Source organism: Callithrix jacchus, chromosome 17 (genome assembly GCF_049354715.1).
Source record: "Callithrix jacchus isolate 240 chromosome 17, calJac240_pri, whole genome shotgun sequence".
Classification (NCBI taxonomy): Eukaryota; Metazoa; Chordata; class Mammalia; order Primates; family Cebidae; genus Callithrix; species Callithrix jacchus.
In genome coordinates, this window is record NC_133518.1 from 45498863 (window position 1) to 45506036 (window position 7174).

Below are 7174 nucleotides of genomic sequence, written 5' to 3' on the forward strand. Positions count from 1 at the left end.
CCCTTGACAACAACTTACTTTACTGTCTCCACAATTTTGCATTGTTTTTTGCATTTTTTCAGAATGTTATATCATGGGAATCATACAGTATGTAGCCTTTTCAGATTGGTTTATTTCACTTAATAATATGCATCTAAGTTTCCTTCATGTCTTCTCATGGCTTGACAGCTCATTTTTTTTCAGCATTGAGTAATGTTCCATTATATAGATATATTAGTTTATTTATTCATTTTCCTACTGAAGTACATCTGTACATTTTTTTTTTTTTTTTTTTGAGACAGTCTTGCTCGGTCACTCGGGCTAGAGTGTAGTGGCGTGATCTCAGCTCACTGCAACTTCTACCTCCTGGGTTCAAGCGATTCTTCTGCCTCAGCCTCCCAAGTAGCTGGGATTACAGGTGTGCACCATCACATCTGGCTAATTTTTCGTATTTTTAGTAGAGACAGGGTTTCACCATGTTGGCCGGGCTGTTTTGAACTCCTGACCTCAAGAGATCTGCCCACCTCAGCAGATTACAGGCATGAGTCACCGCGCCCAGTTTGAAATAGGTCTTGATTGCTTTCCGAATGCATTTAATGTAATCTTCCTGTCTTTGATCTGCAGTTTCTTTTCTTTCTTTCTTTTTTTTTTTTTTGAGATGGAGTTTTTGCTCTTGTTACCCAGGCTGGAGTGCAATGGTGTAATCTTGGCTCACCGCAACCTCTGCCTCCTGGGTTTAAGCAATTCTGCCTCAGCCTCCGGAGTAGCTGGGGCTACAGGCGCACACCACCATGCCCAGCTAATTTTTGTATTTTTAGTAGAGACGGGGTTTCACCTTGTTGACCAGGATGGTCTCGATCTCTTGACCTCGTGATCCACCCGCCTCGGCCTCCCAAAGTGCTGGGATTATAGGCGTGAGCCACCGTGCCTGGCCGATCTGCAGTTTCTATATGAGGAGTCTAGGTGTGGATTATTTTTATCATTCTTGAGATTCACTGTGATTTCTGAAACAGGATTTTAGGAGTGCAAAAGGCTTATTGGAAAAAGGAGGAAAAAAAAGAAACAGGATTCATATTTTTCAACAATTCTGGAAAGTTTCTCAGGCATTTTCTCTTTGAATGTTACCTGTCCATTTTCTCTATTCTTTTCTTCTAGAACCCCAGTTAGCCAAATGTTAGACCTTCTCATTTTATCATACGGGTTTCCTGATTATCTCTTTATTTCTCTGTACTATATTCTGAGTAATTCTGGTAGTTCTAGTTTATTAATTTCCTCTTCAATTATATCTAATTCATTTACTAACCTGTTCATTGAGTTTTTCTATGAGTTATTTTAATTGTAAAAAACACATAACATAAAATGTATTATCTTATCCCTTTTTTTTGTTTTGTTTGTTTGTTTTTGAGACGGAGTCTCGCTCTGTTGCCCAGGCTGAAGTGCAGTGGAGCAATCTCGGCTCACTGCAACCTCCACCTCCTGGGTTCAAGTGATTCTCCTGTCTCAGCCTCCCAAGTAGCTGGGACTACAGGTGCCTGCCAGCACACCCGGCTATATCTTATCCATTTTTAAGTGTACATACCGTTCAAGACTGTGAAGGGTATTCACGTTGTTGTGCAACTGATCTCCAGAACTTTTTTTTTTTGAGACAGGGTCTCACTCTGTCGCCCAGGTTGGAGTGCAGTGGTGCTATCATGGATCACTGCAGTTACCTCCCTGGGCTCAGGTGATCCTTTCACCTCAGTCTCTCATGTAGCTGGGACTACAGGCACATACCACCACACCCAGGTAATTTTTCTATTTTTTGTAGAGACGAGATTTCACCATGTGGCCCAGGCTGGTCTTGTTTCCAGGTTCAAGGGATCCACCCTCCTCAGCCTTCCAAAGTGCTGGGATTACAGGCATGAACACCGTGCCCAGCCTCCAGAACTTTTTCATCTTGCAAAACTAAAATGTTATACCCATTAAACAACTCTCCAGTTTCCCCTTCCTCCATGCCATGGCAACTACGCATTCAACTTTCTGTTTGTATGAATTTAACATTTTAGACAGTAGAATCATACAATATTTGCCTTTTTTTGACTGGCTTATTTCATTTAGCAAAATGACTCAAGGTTTACCCACGTTGCAGCATGTGACAGGATTTCCTTCCTTTTTAAGGCTGAGTCATATTTCACTGTATATATATATACTACATTTTGCTTATCCATTCTTCCTTTGATGGACACTTGGTTTGCTTCCACCTCTTGGCTATTGTGAATAATGCTGCTATAAACAAGGGTGTGCAAATATTTCTTTGAGTCCCTGCTTCCCATTCTTTTGGGTATACCCAGAAGTGGAATTGCTGGATCGTTGAGTTTTTCTATTTTTAATTTTTTAAAGGAACTGCCATGCTATTTTCCACAGTGGCTGTGCCATTTTACAGTCCCATCAGCAATGCATAAAGGTTGCCATTTCTGGCCGGGCACAGTGGTGCATGCCTGTAGTCCCAGCTACTGGGGAGGCTGAGGTGGGAGGATCGCTTGAGCCCAGGAGTTCTGGGCTGTAGTGCACTATGCCAATCGGGTGTCCGCACTAAGTTTGGCATCAATATGGTGACCTCCCGGGAGTGGGGGACCACCAGGTTGCCTAAGGAGGGGTGAACTGGCCCAGGTCAGAAACGGAGCAGGTCAAAACTCCCAAGCTGATCAGTAATGTGATTGAGCCTGTGAATAGCCACTGCACTCCAGCCTGGGCAACATAGTGAGACCCCCATCTCTTTTAATAAATAATAAAAGGTTGCAATTTCTGGCTGGGCGCGGTGGCTCGTGCCCATAATCCCAACACTTTGGGAGGCTGAGGTGGGACGATAACAAGGTCAGGGGTTCGAGACCAGCCTGGCCAACATGGTGAAACCCCGTCTCTACTAAGGATACCAAAAATTAGCCAGGTGTGGTGGCATGCGCCTGTCATCCCAGCTCTTCAGGAGGCTGAGGCAAGAGAATCACTTGAACCCAGGAAGTGGAGGCTGCAGTGAGCCAAGATGACACCATTGCACTCCAGGCTGGGCAACAGGGAGAGATTCCATTAAAAAAAAAAGTTCCCAATTTCTCCGCATTCTCACCAACACTTGTTATTTTCTGAATTTAGAACTGCATGAGGTTTGTTTGGGTCAGAATAAAGGACAATTGCCCTGGATCAACCAACAAAGGCTCTTCCATTTTTTAAGTTCCTCATTGTTGAGGAAAGTTTCCAACCACTCCACTTATGGTTCATTGTTCATTGGCCAACCTGAGATCCTGACTCCTAAGTGGGGAGTTTTATGGATGTGTATGAATAACTAGTGGAACCACGTTCTACAGCAGCTTCTGAAAAGAGGAACTTGAAAATAGAATTCTGGGCTGGCTGCGGTGGCTCATGCCTGTAATCCCACCACCTTGGGACGCCGAGGCAGGTGGATCATGTGAGGTCAGAAGTTTGAGACCAGCCTGCTCAATATGGCAAAACCTCGTGTCTACCAAAAATTCAAAAATTAGCTGGGTGTGGTCGCAGGTGCCTGTAATCCCAGCTACTCAGGAGGCTGAGGCAGGAGAATCACTTGAACCCCGGAGGTACAGGTTGCAGGGGATTGAGATCATGCCACTGCACTCCAGCCTGGGCAACAGAGTGAGACTCTGTCTCAAAAAGAAAAAAAAGAAAGAAAGTATGACTCTGGAGGGAGGTTAGGGGAACCAGGAAAGTTAGGGGAACTGAGCAGTAAGAACCATAGCTAATACTTTGGGCAGATTTCCCTATTCCCCTTCCCTCCAACAATAAGAATTCCTCTCCCCACCCAGGGAACAGAAGCCTGCTGTGCCCACCCAGAGGAGGATTCTGATCAGAGAACACGTCAGCATTTAGAAAATGGCAACTTCTAAGTCACCTTGAGCAGGGTGAATGCTGTGGGCCAAGCTGGGGATACAGTTCAGTGGGAGTGCAGACTGAAAAAATGCAGACCCTTGGGGCACTGCTCATTTCTCAGGGTCTGATCTACTGTAGTAGTAGGGGTCTACTCAGGTCTGTGTCTGCCTCCTTTCTGAATAGGCCAAATAATTTATCTGAACAGCCTTCCTACAGCAGCGCCCCACTCTACGTGACCAGATGGGAGTTCCAGACCTGGGTTGCCTCCTAGGACGTTGACACAGCAGCCAAGTTTATTGACACTGGGGAAGTCACAAGTGGTCGTTTGGCTTGTTTCTTTGAGATAGGGTCTCACTTTCCATCCAGACTGGAGTGCAGTGGCATAATCACAGTTCACTACACTCGCAACCTCCCGACTCAAGCAATCCTCCCACCACAGCCACCTAAGTAGCTGGGACTACAGGTGCATGCCACCACACCTGGCTAAATTTTTAATATTTTGTAGAGACTGGGTGTTGCAATGTTGCCCAGGCTGGCCTTGAACTCCTGAACTAAAGCAATCTGTCTGCCTGGGCCTCCCAAAGTGCTGTGATTACGTGTGTGAGCCACCACACCCAGCCCACCATTATAACTGGTTCAGGGGCTGGCGTAGGAATGGTGTTTGGCTACTTGATCATTTGCTCTGCCATGAGCCCATCTCTAAGGAGTGGCTCTTCTATGCCATTCTGGACTTTGCCCTGTCTGAGGCCATGGTGCTCCTCTGTTTGACAGTCACCTTCCTTATCCTCTTCACCATGTGAAGCTCCATGGAGTCACCTACTCATCCCTCCTGCTACGACTCCATAACATGCCTGGAGCTGGCATGTGCTAAGTTTTCCCATTAAGCATGTTTATCGTAAAAAAAAAAAAGTCACTTTTTTGGTGGAACAAATACTGCACACAATGGGAATCCAGAGCTTAGAACCCTGGTTTTCAGTTCTAGTGCTTTGGCTAAGAGGCTGTGAGACGTTAAGCAAACTTCCTCCCATGATTTCCTTTTTCAGAAGATACAACTAAGTTAACCTGTTTTAGACCGAAGGCTGGGACAACAGCTGTCACAGTTTTCTGAATGCCCGTTCTGGTTCAGCTATACCTTGCTTTTTAGTTATCTTTATAGAGCAATGAAAAATCCACCTTTATGATAAATAATTGCATTATCATGTGAAACTTTCCACCACAGCAAGCCAGGCAAAAATATAACTGTGTATGATCCCTGCTAAAGGGAAGTATGTAGGAATAAAATGACTCATGCACTGTAGTAGTGAGACTGCTGAGTGGGAATGCGAGCAGAACATGAGGGTTTCTTTTTTAAAAGTTTCTACAACAGGAGCAGGAACCCGCATACAGGAACAGAGCCCTTTGCTCCTCCCTCAAAATGAATGGAGACCAGAAATCAGATGTTTATGCTCAAGAAAAGCAGAATTTCATTCAGCATTTCTCCCAGATTGTTAGGATGCTGACTGAGGATGAGATGGGGCACCCAGAGACAGGAGATGCTATTGCCCGGCTCAAGGAGGTCCTGGAGTACAGCGCCATTGGAGGCAAGTATCACCGGGGTTTGACGGTGCTAGTAGCATTCCGGGAGCTGGTGGAGCCAAGGAAAACAGGATGCTGATAGTCTCCAGTAGGCCCTGACTGTGGGCCGGTGTGTGGAACTGCTGCAAGCTTTCTTCCTGGTGGCAGATGACATCATGGATTCACCTGCCAGGGACAGATCTGCTGGTATCAGAAGCCAGGCGTGGGTCTGGATGCCATCAATGATGCTATCCTTCTGTAAGCATGTATCTACCGCCTGCTGAAGCTCTACTGCTGGGAGCAGCCCTATTACCTGAACCTGATCGAGCTCTTCCTGCAGAGTTCCTATCAGACTGAGATTAGGCAGACCTTGGACCTCATCACAGCCCTCCAGGGCCATGTGGATCTCGGCAGATTCACTGAAAAGAGGTACGAATCTACTGTCAAGTACAAGATGGCTTTTTACTCCTTCTACCTTCCTGTAGCTGCAGCCATGTACATGGCAGGAATTGATGGCGAGAAGGAGCATGCCAATACCAAGAAGATCCTGCTGGAGATGGGAGAGTTCTTTCAGATTCAGGATAATTACCTTGACCTCTTTGGGGAACCCAGTGTGACTGGCAAAGTTGGCACTGACATCCAGGACAACAAATGCAGCTGGCTGGTGGTCCAGTGTCTGCAACGGTCCACTCCGGAACAGTGCCAGATCCTGAAGGAAAATTACGGGCAGAAGGAGGCTGAGAAGGTGGCCCGAGTGAAGGCATTATATGAGGAGCTGGATCTGCTGGCCTTGTTATCGCAGTATGAGGAAGACAGTTACAACCACATTATGGGTCTCACTGAACAGCACGCAGCGCCCCTGCCCCCAGCTATCTTTCTGGAGCTTGCGAGCAAAATCTACAAGCGGAAAAAGTGACCTAGAGACTGCACGGGCAGAGAGGAGGCTCTCAATAAATAAATTATTGTGTTAAAAATAAAAGTTTCTACAACATAGGCCATGCATGGTGTCTCACGCCTGTAATCTTAGCACTTTAGAAGGCCGAGGCAGGAGGATCCCTGAAGCCCAGGAATTTCAGACCAGCCTGCACAGCATAGGGAAACCCAGTCTCTTAAAAAATAATAATGTGCTATAATCCCAGCATTTTGGGAGGCCGAGGTGGGTGGATCACGAGGTCAAGAGATCGAGACCATCCTGGTCAACAAGGTGAAACCCCGTCTCTACTAAAAATACAAAAATTATCTGGGCATGGTGGCGCGTGCCTGTAATCCCAGCTACTCAGGAGGCTGAGGCAGGAGAATTGCTTGAACCCAGGAGGTGGAGGTTGCAGTGAGCCGAGATCGTGCCATTGCACTCCAGTCTGGGTAACAACAGTGAAACTCCGTCTCAAAAAAAAAAATAATAATAATAATAATAATGTGGCTGGGTGTGGTGGCTCACACCAGTAATCCCAGCACTTTGGGAGGCCAAGTTGGGCAGATCACCTGAGGTTGGGAGTTCGAGACCAGCCTGACCAACATAGAGAAACCCCATCTCTACTAAAAATACAAAATTAGCCAGGCATGGTGGCACATGCCTGTAATCCCAGCTACTTGGGAGGCTGAGGCAGGAGAGTCACTTGGACCTGGGAGGCAGAGGTGGCAGTGAGCCAAGATCATGCCATTGCACTCCAGCCTAAGTGACAAGAGAGAGACTCCATCTGAAAATAATAATAATATCGCTGGGCACAGTGGCTTATGCCAGTAATCCCAGCACTTTGGGAGGCTG

General features: G+C 46.4%; 1 pseudogene; it reads left to right on the forward strand.

The window, feature by feature from the left end:
- Positions 1 to 1324: 1324 nt before the first annotated feature.
- LOC144579917 (farnesyl pyrophosphate synthase pseudogene) lies at positions 1325 to 6716 on the forward strand (annotated as a pseudogene).
- The last annotated feature ends 458 nt before the right edge of the window (positions 6717 to 7174 follow it).